The sequence below is a fragment of the Dreissena polymorpha genome, chromosome 2 (genome assembly GCF_020536995.1).
Source record: "Dreissena polymorpha isolate Duluth1 chromosome 2, UMN_Dpol_1.0, whole genome shotgun sequence".
NCBI lineage: Eukaryota > Metazoa > Mollusca > Bivalvia > Myida > Dreissenidae > Dreissena > Dreissena polymorpha.
In genome coordinates this window covers 66146849-66167725 of record NC_068356.1, presented here as the reverse complement: position 1 = coordinate 66167725, position 20877 = coordinate 66146849, and the positions used below count along the sequence as shown (strand labels likewise).

Here is a 20877-nt window from a genome sequence, read left to right as displayed (position 1 = left end):
ATACTACTGTTTTGAAACTAAAAATGTACTAATTCCACCATTTTGATTCTAATGGTGTAAAATTAATTAATATATACGTTGACTAACAACAAATGTAAAAGAAATTATTTAAACATACTATAATTCTACTGGTACAGAAACTGAAAAAGTAACATATTGAAACAAAATGTTAAATGACAAAATTACTTGAGTATTGTATTTTGGTAATATAATGCTAAGCAAATGTAAATAAAATAGAGAATTATGACAAATCGAACGTATCCAAAATGAATAATGTATACATGGAAAATTACCAAACATGCATGTATAAATGGCTCATATCACCCATATTATCAAAACTGGTCTATAAACCCTGGCAATTAATAAAATAACCATTTCTTTAAACTGGATGGCGTACGATACACATAAAAAAGTAACAACAAGAGATTGCCAAGCAATATGGTCCCCTACCGGTGAAACTCCACCATTGTCAGTAAAAACATTTTTTTTAATTTGTTGTCATAGCAACAAGAATTTCTGACATAGGAACAAAAGGAAATGACGTGCATAATCTCCATATTGCCATCTATCCCTGTTTCAAGTTTCATGAAAATGAAGAACTTTTTAAGTTATCCCAGGATCCAGAAAAGTGTGACGGACTGACAGACAGACTGACAGAAAGACAGACGGAGTGCAAACCATAAGTCCCCTCCGGTTTCACCGGTAGGGGACAATTAAGACTAGTCAGCAAAATATAACATAGTATATAGTCATACGATACAAAAAAAATAGTAACAAGAAAGACTAGTCAGCAAAATACAACATAGTAGTCATCCGATACACAAAAAATAGTAACAAGTAAGACTAGTCGGTAAAATACAACATAGTAGACATATGATACACACAAAATTGTAACAAGTAAGACTAGTCAGCAAAATACAACATAGTAGTCATACGATACACAATAAATACTAAATAGTAACAAGTAAGACTAGTCAGCATAAACAACATAGTAGTCATACGATACACAAAAAATAGTAACAAGTAAGACTAGTCAGCAAAATACAACAATGAAGTCATACGATACACAAAAAATAGTAACAAGACTAGTCAGCAAAATACAACATAGTAGTTGTACAATACACACAAAATCATAACAATTAAATTCAGCAAATTTCTATCCAGCAACAAACAAAACAACAACATAGTATTGGTACTTTTAACCATTCCCCAGTCCCTGTCTGGCCTCAATTATTTGTAATTGTTGTTGGTATTGTTAAGGGCCTACCATTTAACCAGTTCCTTAAACAAGGGCTGTTTGTAAAACATGCATGCCCCCCATATGGGCTCTCCGTTGTAGTGAGAGCCATTGTGTGAATATGTTTTTTGTCACTGTGACCTTGACCTTTGACCTAGTGACCTGAAAATCAATAGGGGTCATCTGCCAGTCATGATCAATGTACCTATGAAGTTTCATGATCCTAGCCATAAGCATTCTTGAGTAATCATCTGGACACCATTTTACTATTTCGGGTCACCGTGACCTTGACCTTTGACCTAGTGACCTGAAAATCAAAAAGGGGCATCTGCGAGTCATGATCATTCTACCTATCAAGTTTCATGATCCTAGGAATAAGCGTTCTTCAGTTATCATCCGGAAACCATTTTACTATTTCGGGTCATTGTGACCTTTACCTTTGACCTAGTGACCTGAAAATCAATAGGGGTCATCTGCGAGTCATGATCAATCTACCTATCAAGTTTCATGATCCTAGGCCTAAGCGTTCTTGAGTTATCATCCGGAAACCATTTTACTATTTCGGGTCACTGTGACCTTACCCTTTGACCTAGTGACCTCAAAATCAATAGGGGTCATCTGAGAGTCCTGATCATTCTACCTATCAAGTTTCATGATCCTAGGCCTAAGCGTTCTTGAGTTATCATCCGGAAACCATTTTACTATTTCGGGTCACTGTGACCTTGACCTTTGACCTAGTGACCTGAAAATCAATAGGGGTCATCTGCGAGTCATGATCAATCTACCTATCAAGTTTCATGATCCTAGGCCTAAGCGTTCTTGAGTTATCATCTGGAAACCATTTTACTATTTCGGGTCAACATGACCTTGACCTTTGACCTAGTGACCTCAAAATCGATAGGGGTCATCTGCGAGTCATGATCAATGTACCTATGAAGTTTCATGATCCTAGGCCCAAGCGTTCTTGAGGTATCGTCTGACAACTACCTGGTGGACGGACGGACCGACCGACCGACAGCCTTACAGACCGACATGAGCAAAGCAATATACCCCCTCTTCTTCGAAGGGGGGCATAAATATGACGATGTGTGATCAACACCTGACTGAACAAGGGCTGTTTGTAAAACATGCATGCCCCCAATACGGGCTGTCCGTTGTAGTGGCAGCCATCGTGTGAATACGTTTTTTGTCACTGTGACCTTGACCTATGACTTAGTGACCTGAAAATCAATAGGGGTCATCTGCGAGTCACGATCAATGTACCTATGAAGTGTCATGATCATAGGCAAAAGCGTTCTTGAGTTGTCATCCGAAAATCATTTAACTAGAGTTATCATCCGAAAACCATTTTACTATTTCGGGTCACCGTGACCTTGACCTTTGACCTAGTGACCTCAAAATCAATAGGGGTCATCTGCGAGTCATGATCAATCTACCCATGAAGTTTCATGATCCTAGGCGTATGCGTATGCATTCTTGAGTTATTATCCGGAAACCATTTTACTATTTCGGGTCACCGTGACCTTGACCTTGTGACATCAAAATCAATAGGGGTCGTCTGCGAGTCATGATCAATCTACCCATGAAGTTTCATGATCCTAGGCGTATGGGTTCTTGAGTTATCATTCAAAAACCATTTTACTATTTCGGGTCACCGTGACCTTGACCTTTGACCTAGTGACCTCAAAATCAATAGGGGTCATCTGCGAGTCATGATCAATGTACCTATGAAGTTTCATGATCCTAGGCCCAAGCGTTCTTGAGTTATCGTCTGACAACCACCTGGTGGACGGACAGACAGACCGACCGACAGACCGACATGAGCAAAGCAATATACCCCCTCTTCTTCGAAGGGGGCATAATAAATGAAAACAAAAAATTTCCTTTAAACAAAGTTTTATTTTAACATTCTATTCAACCAAACTGGAACAATTAAAGTATTTGTTAATAATACTACTAACTTAACTGAAAATGTCAAACAATAAACTTATGTATTACTCATTATTCTAATGGTGTAAAACATATTTATATATACCAAAACTAACAAATGTAAAACAAATTATGTAAAAAGTCTATATAATTCTACACGTACAGCAACTAAAAAATTAAAATTTTAAACAAACTGTTTAATGACAAATCGACTGAGTTTCTTTTATAAAAAAGACAAATTAAAATGATTATAACACGAATATTGTATATTGAAAAGTAACACATACACAAGTTAAGCTATTTATGTAATAAAGGCTAAAAATAATAATAATAATTAAAACACTGCTTCCATCATTATGCATAAAAGTTGTGTAAAATAAGTAATTACAAGTTCAAAGAGACCTTTACATAATAAATGATTCCAGTAGAAGACTTAATTCACAGTTTAAACCAACGAGTTATAATAAATTGCGACGCTTCATCACGTTTCTTGTCCGCCCTTGCTTTTCTGCCACCGTCATGATCAGAGGCTGTTTGAAACCATTCCCTGCACTCAATTTTAACTTCTGCAGCATTTCAAGGAACCCATGACAGCTTCATGATTGTAGGCTCATATTATTAGGATATTCATTCTATGTTCAAACAGGGTTGCAAGAATTAACGATACTGGGCAGTTTAACCAATGACATTTCTTACACTTTTTACATTACAATGAAGACTATTTCTGAAAAAAAAGGAAACATGCCGGATGTAATTTTGTATATATAAATATTTTGAACTGTGACAAAGTCTTTTTACACATACTATGACAACTTACTGTGCACAGCGACAGGCAATCGAAGTTCTCCAACAGCTGCCTTTCGTTTCTTTCCATGCTTGTTATTCTGCCTGGCGACCTCATTTGACATGCAATGAAATACAACAAACATTAGAAAGTCGCGAAAACATGTGACATTTAATGACAGATAACAATTTCGGAAAAGGCTTCAACAAACATCGTCAAATCGTGTGGATAAACAATTAAAACTGATTCATAACCTGGCAGTAAGCGTGGTGGTCAACTACTCGTGAGCAGTGACGGCTACACATACAACGCAAGGAAGACACACAGGCTAACAAGAATACACAGAAAGCAAAATGTGAACACACACGGCAGACTGTTCGAAGCATGGGACAAATACGAAGACGACGAGATGACCACGACACAGCTACTGAGAACATGCAGCCACATCGCAGGACTTGGACCCGACACAACAACTGATGCCATCCACGACGAAGATTGTTAAACCTTTATGTACCATATATGTAATATATAGAGATCAATAATATATGTTTTAATATGAAGGTGTATTAATAATGAAATGTATTTTGTGACATATTATTTATGAATTTAGACTTATATATTGCCATAGATTATATTTTATGTGTGACATGTACTATGTACAATTTTGTGAATGATAAATGTGTTTGGCTTTCATGTGCTACTTTTATGTATTAAGTATTTATATATGTATTTTCATTACAATATAACAGAAATACAATGAAAATTTATGATTTGATTTAGAAAATGTATTATGAGATTATGTGCTGGACTATGTTATTGTTATGTAAAATTAAATAAAAGTATAAAAGTATGAATGTTGTTGTTAATTGGTCTAATTATTTGAGGAATGTGTCACTTGTGAAGAAGGACCCATTTGGTTAGGGATGTTTACTCAAAATACATGACATTTCACACCTGGCATAGGTGAGGAATTTCGAGCTGTTGAGCACCAGACAGTGTCATTAGTCTTCATTAGAGATACTGTAACCATTGCATAAGGTTCATTTCATTTTAGCTTTATCATTTTATTTTTGCTATTTGAAATAAAACAATTTATGAATGTGAACAAAATTTCAATTATAATTCTAATTGAGATTTTTTTTTTAATTTTGTACATGGAATTTAGATTGCTACATTTTTATATTTAACATATAATTTAGCAATATTTTACTTAGTAAGAACTGAGTTACTAAGTTACTGAGTTTTATTTAACTTTTTTTTCTGGTTCTTAACATTACATTATGAATTGCAATAACAAAATTGATATAACATATACTTCAGCAATATTTTCCTTAGTAAGAACTGAGTTACTAAGTTAATCAGTTTTATTGAACTTTTTTTCCAAATTGTCAAAACTTTTCTGATAGCAAGAAATAAGTAATTGATCTGCTAATGGGCAACACAATAGTGTTTGCTATCACTTCGCCGACAATTGGAATGTGATAGCAATGCTGTAGATCGATCTATTCACACCTATAAAGTAGTTATGTAGAGGCGTAATCAACTATAAATCATTTCGCCGAACCGGTTTAACACCTACTATTTATAATCAATTCGCCGAACTGGTGTTTCGCCGAAACCTCCAGTAACTCGAAACAACCGCGGTAATTTCTTTTGACAACTGTTACTCTTCCTGGGCACACCATTACATTTTTATTTATTTATTACATTTGCGTTATTGAGGTTTACCTACAACTACGTGCTGTCTCGATAAGTGTATAACATGAACTATGAAGCAGTTTACATGTATAATACCCATACAAACATAAAAATAAACATATTATACACATATGTCAGTTAAGTATAACTGATAAAGGGCCATTTTGAAAATCAGATGACAGACAAGGGACCCATATTTTGGCCATATAGCAAGCCCACATAGGTCCCTCATATTGTCCGGTTGCAAATCTGTTGGGATTCCAATTTCATTTTGCGGGGACCAGCTTCTTAGATCTGCTCAAATTTTGCTGTCAAATCTTCAGTTGATTTCAACAATTCTACATATAAAAATCACGCGCTACCTTGGAAATGACTTCATCGATAAATAAATTATATGGTGACCTGTCGGTTGCCTATTGAATTCAACATTATTGTAATTCTTAAATACGAAGACTCACTAGATACCGGGAAAAGATAAATTACCGTTTTTGCGTCGAATTGCGACGAGAGGAGATAACATGAGATGTAGCCTCGCGCATGCGCGGACAGTCTTTAAAGAAAAACATCTTGGCATGAACGAAAAAAGGACAGAACCAATAGTTTTTCAAAAACCCAAAATGTAGGGTGGGCGGGATGCATTTTATCTCATCCCACACATTGTCTCATAGAATTACAATCAAACTTCGTCTTCCAAGTAAGTACTCGTTTAATTTTTAAATTCTATTTCGACAACGTTATTGGTACGCCGATAAAATGAGACTTTAAAGCAAGGTCATTCCAAGATGTAACCTTGTTATGTAAGAGAAAATTGTAAATTCCTACCATTACATTCTGAGTACCGCTTCTGTTAATGAATTCTCTTGCAAAATGTTTTTGTCGTAGTACTTTGCAAACGTGCTTTTGTTTGTCCAACCGGCTTTCTGCATAATTTCTTCTATAGGCAGTTAGTTTTGTTTTAGAAGTAACAGCTGCCCTAACACTATGTGCTGTAAACTGTGTAATGTCAATTCCAGCTCTCGCCATGACCACTTTGATCCATCTAGCAATCGTATCACGAGAAACTGAACCATGTGGTTTTGTATAAATAATGAACAGCATATCTGTTTTTGTCCGCAAACTTTATGTCCTTTTCAAGTATTCTTTTAGAACAAAATATACATATAATCAACTATCTGGCGGATAACACTTTAAATGCAAACTAGAAACATTATAACTATGTCTGTTGTGTTTAAAAAAAATATCAAACTGAAAAATGAACTCGGAAGGCAACTTCTTGTAGCCCTTAACAGTCAGTAACTGAAAAGTATGTACACGCGCTGCATTCACAAGAGCAATTAACATTACTAATTTTAATTTTTAATCTTTGAGACTCACTGTTTCACTGGAGAAAGTTTCTGTAGGTATTTCAAGACCAAGTCAACATTCCAAATGTGTGTGTATCGAGCACATGGTCGTCTAAGATGATAAACTCCCTTCAAAAACCGTGTAACTAAAGGATGACTTCCAGCTGGAAATGTATTCACAATAATTCCTAACGATGAGAGAGAGCTACGCACAGTGTTCATTGCTGAATATCCTAAACCACGCTGAAATTCCTCAGTAAGGAAGTCTATGATTTTTATTATAGAAACTGAAAACCTATCAATCTGTTGTTTGTCACAGAACAGAAATCATCTGCGAATATACACTTCATACTCGCGTTTTGTGGAAGTTCGCCACGACGCCATGAACACTCTGGTAGACGTTGTTGAAAAGCCTCGGTTTCTAAAGGATGCCCCGACAGCTTGCATGCGATCAGCACCAACTGTTGCTCTAAAGGATGATCTTTGTCTGAATGTGTAAGGGCTAGTATTCTGTGTTGTCGAGGGAGTATCAAAGGAAAATCGACCAGTGTTTCGATCATCAGCGGCCACCAATGTTGTGTTGGCAATAATGGAAAAATGCCCCAACCCCGAGCCCGATCCACCTTGATCTTTTGAATGCAAAGTCCTATAACACTGAAAGGGGAGAAAATAGCATAAATCAAATGTCCCCCCAATCAATCCTAAAAGCATTAACACAGCTGCACTCTGGGTCTGGTTTTCATGAACAGTATTTCTGCACTTTTTTATTAAAATTAGTAGCAAACAAATCTACAGAGGGTATGCCATATTTTACACAAATACTGCTAAAATGTCACTATCTAATGACCATTCTATGTTGTCTTTAAATTCTCTTGATGCCTGATCTGCATCAACATTATCAGTGCCTGGTATATGAGCACACATGATCCACATGTTGTTAATACAAAATTGCCAAATTTTTTGACTAATTTAATTGAAATCATAAGATTTTACCCCTCCGAAATTGTTAACATAACTAACTGTGGTAGTGGAGTCAGTGAAAACTTTGATATATTTTCCTTTTATCAAAAGCTGTAATGCTTGTAGAGCAAACAGAACTGCTAACATTTCTAAAGCATTAATATGATACTCTTGTTCTCTTTCTAACCAATGGCCACCGATCTTTTTGATACCCATAGTAGTCATACGATACACAAAAAATAGTAACAAGTAAGACTAGTCAGCAAAATACAACAATGAAGTCATACGATACACAAAAAATAGTAACAAGACTAGTCAGCAAAATACAACATAGTAGTTGTACAATACACACAAAATCATAACAATTAAATTCAGCAAATTTCTATCCAGCAACAAACAAAACAACAACATAGTATTGGTACTTTTAACCATTCCCCAGTCCCTGTCTGGCCTCAATTATTTGTAATTGTTGTTGGTATTGTTAAGGGCCTACCATTTAACCAGTTCCTTAAACAAGGGCTGTTTGTAAAACATGCATGCCCCCCATATGGGCTCTCCGTTGTAGTGAGAGCCATTGTGTGAATATGTTTTTTGTCACTGTGACCTTGATCTTTGACCTAGTGACCTGAAAATCAATAGGGGTCATCTGCCAGTCATGATCAATGTACCTATGAAGTTTCATGATCCTAGCCATAAGCATTCTTTAGTAATCATCTGGACACCATTTTACTATTTCGGGTCACCGTGACCTTGACCTTTGACCTAGTGACCTGAAAATCAAAAAGGGGCATCTGCGAGTCATGATCATTCTACCTATCAAGTTTCATGATCCTAGGAATAAGCGTTCTTCAGTTATCATCCGGAAACCATTTTACTATTTCGGGTCATTGTGACCTTTACCTTTGACCTAGTGACCTGAAAATCAATAGGGGTCATCTGCGAGTCATGATCAATCTACCTATCAAGTTTCATGATCCTAGGCCTAAGCGTTCTTGAGTTATCATCCGGAAACCATTTTACTATTTCGGGTCACTGTGACCTTACCCTTTGACCTAGTGACCTCAAAATCAATAGGGGTCATCTGAGAGTCCTGATCATTCTACCTATCAAGTTTCATGATCCTAGGCCTAAGCGTTCTTGAGTTATCATCCGGAAACCATTTTACTATTTCGGGTCACTGTGACCTTGACCTTTGACCTAGTGACCTGAAAATCAATAGGGGTCATCTGCGAGTCATGATCAATCTACCTATCAAGTTTCATGATCCTAGGCCTAAGCGTTCTTGAGTTATCATCTGGAAACCATTTTACTATTTCGGGTCAACATGACCTTGACCTTTGACCTAGTGACCTCAAAATCGATAGGGGTCATCTGCGAGTCATGATCAATGTACCTATGAAGTTTCATGATCCTAGGCCCAAGCGTTCTTGAGGTATCGTCTGACAACTACCTGGTGGACGGACGGACCGACCGACCGACAGCCTTACAGACCGACATGAGCAAAGCAATATACCCCCTCTTCTTCGAAGGGGGGCATAAATATGACGATGTGTGATCAACACCTGACTGAACAAGGGCTGTTTGTAAAACATGCATGCCCCCAATACGGGCTGTCCGTTGTAGTGGCAGCCATCGTGTGAATACGTTTTTTGTCACTGTGACCTTGACCTATGACTTAGTGACCTGAAAATCAATAGGGGTCATCTGCGAGTCACGATCAATGTACCTATGAAGTGTCATGATCATAGGCAAAAGCGTTCTTGAGTTGTCATCCGAAAATCATTTAACTAGAGTTATCATCCGAAAACCATTTTACTATTTCGGGTCACCGTGACCTTGACCTTTGACCTAGTGACCTCAAAATCAATAGGGGTCATCTGCGAGTCATGATCAATCTACCCATGAAGTTTCATGATCCTAGGCGTATGCGTATGCATTCTTGAGTTATTATCCGGAAACCATTTTACTATTTCGGGTCACCGTGACCTTGACCTTGTGACATCAAAATCAATAGGGGTCGTCTGCGAGTCATGATCAATCTACCCATGAAGTTTCATGATCCTAGGCGTATGGGTTCTTGAGTTATCATTCAAAAACCATTTTACTATTTCGGGTCACCGTGACCTTGACCTTTGACCTAGTGACCTCAAAATCAATAGGGGTCATCTGCGAGTCATGATCAATGTACCTATGAAGTTTCATGATCCTAGGCCCAAGCGTTCTTGAGTTATCGTCTGACAACCACCTGGTGGACGGACAGACAGACCGACCGACAGACCGACATGAGCAAAGCAATATACCCCCTCTTCTTCGAAGGGGCATAATAAATGAAAACAAAAAATTTCCTTTAAACAAAGTTTTATTTTAACATTCTATTCAACCAAACTGGAACAATTAAAGTATTTGTTAATAATACTACTAACTTAACTGAAAATGTCAAACAATAAACTTATGTATTACTCATTATTCTAATGGTGTAAAACATATTTATATATACCAAAACTAACAAATGTAAAACAAATTATGTAAAAAGTCTATATAATTCTACACGTACAGCAACTAAAAAATTAAAATTTTAAACAAACTGTTTAATGACAAATCGACTGAGTTTCTTTTAAAAAAAAGACAAATTAAAATGATTATAACACGAATATTGTATATTGAAAAGTAACACATACACAAGTTAAGCTATTTATGTAATAAAGGCTAAAAAAAATAATAATAATTAAAACACTGCTTCCATCATTATGCATAAAAGTTGTGTAAAATAAGTAATTACAAGTTCAAAGAGACCTTTACATAATAAATGATTCCAGTAGAAGACTTAATTCACAGTTTAAACCAACGAGTTATAATAAATTGCGACGCTTCATCACGTTTCTTGTCCGCCCTTGCTTTTCTGCCACCGTCATGATCAGAGGCTGTTTGAAACCATTCCCTGCACTCAATTTTAACTTCTGCAGCATTTCAAGGAACCCATGACAGCTTCATGATTGTAGGCTCATATTATTAGGATATTCATTCTATGTTCAAACAGGGTTGCAAGAATTAACGATACTGGGCAGTTTAACCAATGACATTTCTTACACTTTTTACATTACAATGAAGACTATTTCTGAAAAAAAGGAAACATGCCGGATGTAATTTTGTATATATAAATATTTTGAACTGTGACAAAGTCTTTTTACACATACTATGACAACTTACTGTGCGCTTTTTGTTTCTTTTGTCGATGTCTTTTTTGTACTTGGCGTAACGTCCGCCATTTTGAAAAACACGTGTTTTCAGAATAAAACACATCGTCGTAGAAAAGACAACTGACACTGTCAACATAAACCTCAGGTCTAAAAATGACACTGAAAGAGTTTTCGTGCCGATGGCCACAAAAGGACACCTCGAACACGCGATTTTAAGGAATAAATCCAAAGAATAATCTGTACTATAAAGTTCGCTAATCAGACCGCCGCCATAACGCTTTGCCACTGACTGCGCATGCGCGAGGCTACATCTCATTTTATCGACGTTCTAATTACGTTGTCGAAATAGAATTAAGCATAATTACACTGTATTAATAGTTATATAATGTGATGCATGGATTGGTATTATTATAGTTTGTGATGAAAGCCAAGTAATGTTCTCTTTAATTTAATGAAGTTGAATCATGATACTTGCTTAATTGTATCAAACATGAACTTTTAAATATTGCAGGGACTTCCATATGCAAACAGCGCAGTCATCTGTGTATCCAAAACCAGACTACGATTCATATATGCCAAATATTCCATGTACAACAGAAACAGGACCAGCTGAACATTGTATTACAATAAGGATAATTCTATTCTGTATATACAAAAAGTGAAAGTATTGCATAGTTGCAATTGTTATACCACAATTTTATTCACAATGTTAAACTCCCTTAGGCCACCGTGACATAAAAATACTGTCTGACCCAGCGGGAAAAAAATTACTGTGAGAAAAATACTGTCGCCCGCTGCCATAGGTTTCAGAACGTTCGAGCGCTACAAGACATTAATGAGTCAACATAACGTCATTAGCGTCATAAAGATTCTCGCTAAATACCGCGCACAATTATGGTTGATATTGATCTACGGGGTTTGAGTAGTTTTCGGTATTATAAAATAAATGTTTGACAGGGTGACAGTACAAGAGCTGTCAGAGGACAGCGCGCTCGACTATTCGAGTGCTTGACAGTATAACGTAAGCCATCATGGAGAGGGGGGATATAATGCGGGTGTGTGATCATTTAATAGATGATCTTCCAACAAGGGACAAAATTGTCACAAAACCAGGTTTTCATTGTGAAAAAAATCTGATAAAGGGAGACAACTCAAACTGAACTTTTGAAATGAACAAACAAAATAAACCCCCTTTGTAAGTTTGTTTGAAAATTAATCTCTTTTTAGTCGTGGCAACCTTGACATTGGAGATATTGACGTGATTCTTTCATGCGACGCACCGTCCCATGATGGTGAACAAATGTGCCAAATGATTTTAAAATCTCACAATAAATGACATAGTTATGGCCCAGACAAGCTCATTTATGGCCATTTTTGACCTTTGAACTCAAAGTGTAACCTTGACCTTGGAGATATCGACGTAATTATTTCGCGCGACACACCGTCCAATGATGGTGAACAAATGTGCCAAATGATTTTAAAATCTGACAATGAACGACATAGTTATGGCCCGGACAAGCTTGTTCCGCCCGCCCGCCAGCCAGCCAGCCAGCCCGCCCGCATTCGCCAACCTAATAACCAGTTTTTTCCTTCGGAAAACCTGGTTAAAAATAAGAAAATAAAAATTGGGTGGGGTGGATGGGGGGGGGGGAGTCCTGGGATGGGGCTTGAGGGATGGTTTGGGTGGAGTGCATTGTGGTATGTCAGGCAAGTGTTGTTTTGTCAAAGTATCAATCAAATGTGATCATAAATAAAGGAGTTATGGCAATGAAAGCAAAATTTATTAATTTGACCTTGAAAGACAAGGTCATTCAAAGGTCAAGGTCAAATTAAACTTGCCAGGCACAGTGCCATCATGATAGTAAGAAAGTATTTGAAGTTTGAAAGCAATAGCCTTGATTCTTTAGACGTAAAGTGGATGTCAACACAAAATTTAACAAAATATTCATTATAAGTTACTTAGACAAAAAAGGGCCATAATTCCGTTAAAAAGCCAACCAGAGTTATGCAACTTGCCCTGTACAGTCCCCTTACGATAGTAAACGAGTTTTCCAAGTCTGAAAGCAATAGCTATGATACTTCATGAGTAAAATGGACCAAAACACAAAACTTAACCAAATGTTCAATTATCTAAGTATAAAAGGGGCCATAATTCTGTCAAAATGCTTGATACAGTTGTCTGCTCTTGTTTATAGATTGGGATCATGTTGGTAAAGAAGTATGCAAAATATGAAAGCAATATGTCAAAGGACATAGGACATATTTGGGGTAGTACGCAAACTTAAACATAGAATTATCAATAATATGCATATTCTCAGTATAAAAGGGGCCATAATTCTGTCAAAATGCTTGATACAGTTGTCTGCTCTTGTTTATAGATTGGGTTCATGTTGGTAAAGAAGTATGCAAAACATAAAAGCAATATGTCAAAGGACATAGGGAATATTTGGGGTAGTACGCAAACTTTAACATTTGCACGCTATCGCTGACGCCGGTTGGGTAGGAAAGCTCCACTATATATATTTCATATATAATAGTCGAGCTAAAAATTGTCAACTTTCGGACATTTCTTAAGTGGACAGCTGTCACCCTGTCAGATGTAATATTTATATAATGACCAATGCGTTAATGACATCATAATACAAATCTGGATGCTCAGATGTATCTTGATTTTCAAGAATTTTTGTTGTTGAGACAACATCTTGTCCAATGATGTTCCATAACTAATCAAGGAAAACTCTGTTTTCGTTGTAAAAATATTAAAAAAATACGGTTAATACTCCATTGTGCTATTTAACACATGTTATATTACCTTAATATTTCTATATTTACAATTTTATTGACATAATGTATTTCTGATTCATAATTACAGGAACCATTTCTTTGATAGCAGTGATATAATTTTTGTCAAAGGGAAACGGAAAAGCGGTCTCATTAGTGTCCCAGAGTGTCCAGCTAAGCGACAGAAAGGTGGAAGACAGTATCATTCATCAGACGAATCCAAGATTCTTGCGCATGTTTGTGACGGCTTATCAGACATTTGAACTAAAATATGAATAGCACATGCACATGTAATATTATGATATAAAAAGTATGAATAACAGATTGCAATAACACAGTTTTATATAGATTAATTTGAAAATGATTGAGACAATGATTACCATGGAAAACATTGATCATAAAGAATTAAACACTTATTAATGTAACAAATGATAACAAAAGTATAAACAAGAAAGGTGCTTTTTCTTTCCAAAACATTATTCATAAAGAATAAAACTGTCATTAATGTAAAAATGATAATTATAGTATAGACAAGAATTGTGTATTTCCTTACACACCAACATGCAAGAAAAATGTAAAAATAAAGATAATAAAAGTTACTGTAAAACAAAGTGTTCTATATGAATAACATCTTTATAATGAGGGCCTAAATTAACATTTTGTTTGTTTCCCCCTCCCACTACCTACCCACCAAAATTCACCCTACCCGAAAACTTAACTGCACAAAATGACGACGTATTTTCAATATCTAGTGCAATTGAAATGCCAATCAGATCAAAAACTGAAAAATTATTATCAGTGTTATTTCTTAAAATCATAAACTATTGTTACTATGTATGTATTATTAATAAGGGTGCATATAGTGGAATAGAAATAAGCTGTTTCATGCACTTTGTAAACAAGAGGGCCTGAAAGGCCCAAAGTCGCTCACCCGAGATAACAAGATATTATTGGGACGAATCTTCTGACCAAGTTTCACGAAGATCGGAAAATAAATGTGGCCTCTAGAGTGTAAACAAGGTTTTACTATAGCCATATAAGGAAAAATGCCAGGCCCCCTGGCAGCCATGTTTTTCAACCAACCGGCATCATTTTTAAACTCGTCCAAGATATTATCGGGATGAATCTTCTGACCAAGTTTTATGAAGATCGGACAGTAAATGTGGCCTCTAAGAGTGTTAACAAGATTTTACTATAGCAATATAAGGAAAAATGCCCCGCCCCATGGAAGCCATTTTTTTTAAAGCAAACATAATTATTTTCGAACTCATCCAAGATACCATTGAGACCAATCTTCTGACAAAAGTTCATGAAGATTGGACTATAAATGTGGCCTCTAGAATGTTAACAGGGTTTTACTATAGCCATATATAGCCATATAAGGAAAAATGCCCCGCCACTGGTAGCCATGTTTTTAAAGCAACCAAAACCATTTTCGAACTCATCCAAGATATCATTGGGACAAATCTTCTGACCAAGTTTCATGATGATCGGAAAATAAATGTGACCTTGTTAACAAGGTTTTAATATAGCCATATAAATAAGGAAAATAGCCCCGCCCCCGTGGTGGCAATGTTTTTCAGCCAACCGGCACCATTTTTCAACTCGTACAAGATAATATTGGGATGGATCTTCTGACCGTGTTTCATGAAGATCGGACTATAAATGTGGCCTCTAGAGTGTTAACAAGATTTTACTATAGCAATTAACGATACTGGGCAGTTTAACCAATGACATTTCTTACACTTTTTACATTACAATGAAGACTATTTCTGAAAAAAAGGAAACATGCCGGATGTAATTTTGTATATATAAATATTTTGAACTGTGACAAAGTCTTTTTACACATACTATGACAACTTACTGTGCGCTTTTTGTTTCTTTTGTCGATGTCTTTTTTGTACTTGGCGTAACGTCCGCCATTTTGAAAAACACGTGTTTTCAGAATAAAACACATCGTCGTAGAAAAGACAACTGACACTGTCAACATAAACCTCAGGTCTAAAAATGACACTGAAAGAGTTTTCGTGCCGATGGCCACAAAAGGACACCTCGAACACGCGATTTTAAGGAATAAATCCAAAGAATAATCTGTACTATAAAGTTCGCTAATCAGACCGCCGCCATAACGCTTTGCCACTGACTGCGCATGCGCGAGGCTACATCTCATTTTATCGACGTTCTAATTACGTTGTCGAAATAGAATTAAGCATAATTACACTGTATTAATAGTTATATAATGTGATGCATGGATTGGTATTATTATAGTTTGTGATGAAAGCCAAGTAATGTTCTCTTTAATTTAATGAAGTTGAATCATGATACTTGCTTAATTGTATCAAACATGAACTTTTAAATATTGCAGGGACTTCCATATGCAAACAGCGCAGTCATCTGTGTATCCAAAACCAGACTACGATTCATATATGCCAAATATTCCATGTACAACAGAAACAGGACCAGCTGAACATTGTATTACAATAAGGATAATTCTATTCTGTATATACAAAAAGTGAAAGTATTGCATAGTTGCAATTGTTATACCACAATTTTATTCACAATGTTAAACTCCCTTAGGCCACCGTGACATAAAAATACTGTCTGACCCAGCGGGAAAAAAATTACTGTGAGAAAAATACTGTCGCCCGCTGCCATAGGTTTCAGAACGTTCGAGCGCTACAAGACATTAATGAGTCAACATAACGTCATTAGCGTCATAAAGATTCTCGCTAAATACCGCGCACAATTATGGTTGATATTGATCTACGGGGTTTGAGTAGTTTTCGGTATTATAAAATAAATGTTTGACAGTGTGACAGTACAAGAGCTGTCAGAGGACAGCGCGCTCGACTATTCGAGTGCTTGACAGTATAACGTAAGCCATCATGGAGAGGGGGGATATAATGCGGGTGTGTGATCATTTAATAGATGATCTTCCAACAAGGGACAAAATTGTCACAAAACCAGGTTTTCATTGTGAAAAAAATCTGATAAAGGGAGACAACTCAAACTGAACTTTTGAAATGAACAAACAAAATAAACCCCCTTTGTAAGTTTGTTTGAAAATTAATCTCTTTTTAGTCGTGGCAACCTTGACATTGGAGATATTGACGTGATTCTTTCATGCGACGCACCGTCCCATGATGGTGAACAAATGTGCCAAATGATTTTAAAATCTCACAATAAATGACATAGTTATGGCCCAGACAAGCTCATTTATGGCCATTTTTGACCTTTGAACTCAAAGTGTAACCTTGACCTTGGAGATATCGACGTAATTATTTCGCGCGACACACCGTCCAATGATGGTGAACAAATGTGCCAAATGATTTTAAAATCTGACAATGAACGACATAGTTATGGCCCGGACAAGCTTGTTCCGCCCGCCCGCCAGCCAGCCAGCCAGCCCGCCCGCATTCGCCAACCTAATAACCAGTTTTTTCCTTCGGAAAACCTGGTTAAAAATAAGAAAATAAAAATTGGGTGGGGTGGATGGGGGGGGGGGAGTCCTGGGATGGGGCTTGAGGGATGGTTTGGGTGGAGTGCATTGTGGTATGTCAGGCAAGTGTTGTTTTGTCAAAGTATCAATCAAATGTGATCATAAATAAAGGAGTTATGGCAATGAAAGCAAAATTTATTAATTTGACCTTGAAAGACAAGGTCATTCAAAGGTCAAGGTCAAATTAAACTTGCCAGGCACAGTGCCATCATGATAGTAAGAAAGTATTTGAAGTTTGAAAGCAATAGCCTTGATTCTTTAGACGTAAAGTGGATGTCAACACAAAATTTAACAAAATATTCATTATAAGTTACTTAGACAAAAAAGGGCCATAATTCCGTTAAAAAGCCAACCAGAGTTATGCAACTTGCCCTGTACAGTCCCCTTACGATAGTAAACGAGTTTTCCAAGTCTGAAAGCAATAGCTATGATACTTCATGAGTAAAATGGACCAAAACACAAAACTTAACCAAATGTTCAATTATCTAAGTATAAAAGGGGCCATAATTCTGTCAAAATGCTTGATACAGTTGTCTGCTCTTGTTTATAGATTGGGATCATGTTGGTAAAGAAGTATGCAAAATATGAAAGCAATATGTCAAAGGACATAGGACATATTTGGGGTAGTACGCAAACTTAAACATAGAATTATCAATAATATGCATATTCTCAGTATAAAAGGGGCCATAATTCTGTCAAAATGCTTGATACAGTTGTCTGCTCTTGTTTATAGATTGGGTTCATGTTGGTAAAGAAGTATGCAAAACATAAAAGCAATATGTCAAAGGACATAGGGAATATTTGGGGTAGTACGCAAACTTTAACATTTGCACGCTATCGCTGACGCCGGTTGGGTAGGAAAGCTCCACTATATATATTTCATATATAATAGTCGAGCTAAAAATTGTCAACTTTCGGACATTTCTTAAGTGGACAGCTGTCACCCTGTCAGATGTAATATTTATATAATGACCAATGCGTTAATGACATCATAATACAAATCTGGATGCTCAGATGTATCTTGATTTTCAAGAATTTTTGTTGTTGAGACAACATCTTGTCCAATGATGTTCCATAACTAATCAAGGAAAACTCTGTTTTCGTTGTAAAAATATTAAAAAAATACGGTTAATACTCCATTGTGCTATTTAACACATGTTATATTACCTTAATATTTCTATATTTACAATTTTATTGACATAATGTATTTCTGATTCATAATTACAGGAACCATTTCTTTGATAGCAGTGATATAATTTTTGTCAAAGGGAAACGGAAAAGCGGTCTCATTAGTGTCCCAGAGTGTCCAGCTAAGCGACAGAAAGGTGGAAGACAGTATCATTCATCAGACGAATCCAAGATTCTTGCGCATGTTTGTGACGGCTTATCAGACATTTGAACTAAAATATGAATAGCACATGCACATGTAATATTATGATATAAAAAGTATGAATAACAGATTGCAATAACACAGTTTTATATAGATTAATTTGAAAATGATTGAGACAATGATTACCATGGAAAACATTGATCATAAAGAATTAAACACTTATTAATGTAACAAATGATAACAAAAGTATAAACAAGAAAGGTGCTTTTTCTTTCCAAAACATTATTCATAAAGAATAAAACTGTCATTAATGTAAAAATGATAATTATAGTATAGACAAGAATTGTGTATTTCCTTACACACCAACATGCAAGAAAAATGTAAAAATAAAGATAATAAAAGTTACTGTAAAACAAAGTGTTCTATATGAATAACATCTTTATAATGAGGGCCTAAATTAACATTTTGTTTGTTTCCCCCTCCCACTACCTACCCACCAAAATTCACCCTACCCGAAAACTTAACTGCACAAAATGACGACGTATTTTCAATATCTAGTGCAATTGAAATGCCAATCAGATCAAAAACTGAAAAATTATTATCAGTGTTATTTCTTAAAATCATAAACTATTGTTACTATGTATGTATTATTAATAAGGGTGCATATAGTGGAATAGAAATAAGCTGTTTCATGCACTTTGTAAACAAGAGGGCCTGAAAGGCCCAAAGTCGCTCACCCGAGATAACAAGATATTATTGGGACGAATCTTCTGACCAAGTTTCACGAAGATCGGAAAATAAATGTGGCCTCTAGAGTGTAAACAAGGTTTTACTATAGCCATATAAGGAAAAATGCCAGGCCCCCTGGCAGCCATGTTTTTCAACCAACCGGCATCATTTTTAAACTCGTCCAAGATATTATCGGGATGAATCTTCTGACCAAGTTTTATGAAGATCGGACAGTAAATGTGGCCTCTAAGAGTGTTAACAAGATTTTACTATAGCAATATAAGGAAAAATGCCCCGCCCCATGGAAGCCATTTTTTTTAAAGCAAACATAATTATTTTCGAACTCATCCAAGATACCATTGAGACCAATCTTCTGACAAAAGTTCATGAAGATTGGACTATAAATGTGGCCTCTAGAATGTTAACAGGGTTTTACTATAGCCATATATAGCCATATAAGGAAAAATGCCCCGCCACTGGTAGCCATGTTTTTAAAGCAACCAAAACCATTTTCGAACTCATCCAAGATATCATTGGGACAAATCTTCTGACCAAGTTTCATGATGATCGGAAAATAAATGTGACCTTGTTAACAAGGTTTTAATATAGCCATATAAATAAGGAAAATAGCCCCGCCCCCGTGGTGGCAATGTTTTTCAGCCAACCGGCACCATTTTTCAACTCGTACAAGATAATATTGGGATGGATCTTCTGACCGTGTTTCATGAAGATCGGACTATAAATGTGGCCTCTAGAGTGTTAACAAGATTTTACTATAGCCTTATAAAGCCATATAAGGAAAAATGCCCCGCTCTTTGGTAGCCATGTTTTTCAAGCAAACGTAACCATTTTCGAACTCATCAAAGATATCATGAAGACAAATCTTCTGACCATATGGCATCAAGATTGGACAATAAATGTGGCTTTTAGAGTGTTAACAAGGTTTTACTATAGCCATATAAGGAAAAATGCCCCGCGCCCCCTGGCGGCCATGTTTTTAACCAACCAGCATCATTTTCGAACTTGTCCAAGATATTATTGAGATGAATTATCTGACCAAGTTTCATAAAGATTGGACAATAAATGTGGCCTCTAGAGTGTTAACAAGATTTTACTATAGCCATATATAGCCATATAAGGAAAATGCCCCGCTCCTTGGCAGCCATGTTTTCAAGCAAAGGTTGCCATTTTTGAACTCATCCAAGATATTAGTGGGACAAATCTTCTGAGCAAGTTTCATGAAGATCGGAAAATAAATGTGACCTCTAGAGTGTTAACAAGGTTTTACGATAGCCATATAAGGAAAAATGCCCCGCCTCTGGCGGCCATGTTTTTCAACCAACCGGCAACATTTTCAAACTCGTCCAAGATATTATTGGGATGAATCTTC

General features: G+C 36.3%; 1 protein-coding gene and 2 long non-coding RNA genes across 9 annotated transcripts in view; 1 reads left to right on the top strand and 2 right to left on the bottom strand.

Moving 5' to 3' along the window:
* The window catches only part of LOC127867381 (zinc finger protein 14-like), a 74309-nt gene that overhangs the window by 16282 nt on the left and 37150 nt on the right, over positions 1-20877 (bottom strand). The window lies entirely within an intron of this gene.
* LOC127867397 (uncharacterized) lies at positions 15-10264 on the bottom strand. Of its 2 annotated transcripts, none has more exons than XR_008043477.1 (3): positions 9055-10264; positions 1959-2022; positions 15-1813 (listed from the first exon to the last, which is right to left on the bottom strand). It is a non-coding gene; the product is annotated as an uncharacterized LOC127867397 (long non-coding RNA). The 2 variants fall into 2 exon arrangements; XR_008043478.1 differs by having other exon boundaries at positions 15-1668.
* On the top strand, positions 6215-18939 carry LOC127867401 (uncharacterized). 3 transcript variants are annotated; one of them, XR_008043484.1, is made up of 3 exons: positions 6215-6342; positions 16295-16401; positions 18697-18939. It is a non-coding gene; the product is annotated as an uncharacterized LOC127867401 (long non-coding RNA). The 3 variants fall into 3 exon arrangements; XR_008043482.1 differs by lacking the exon at positions 16295-16401 and adding an exon at positions 11660-11766; XR_008043483.1 differs by lacking the exons at positions 16295-16401; positions 18697-18939 and adding exons at positions 11660-11766; positions 14062-14304.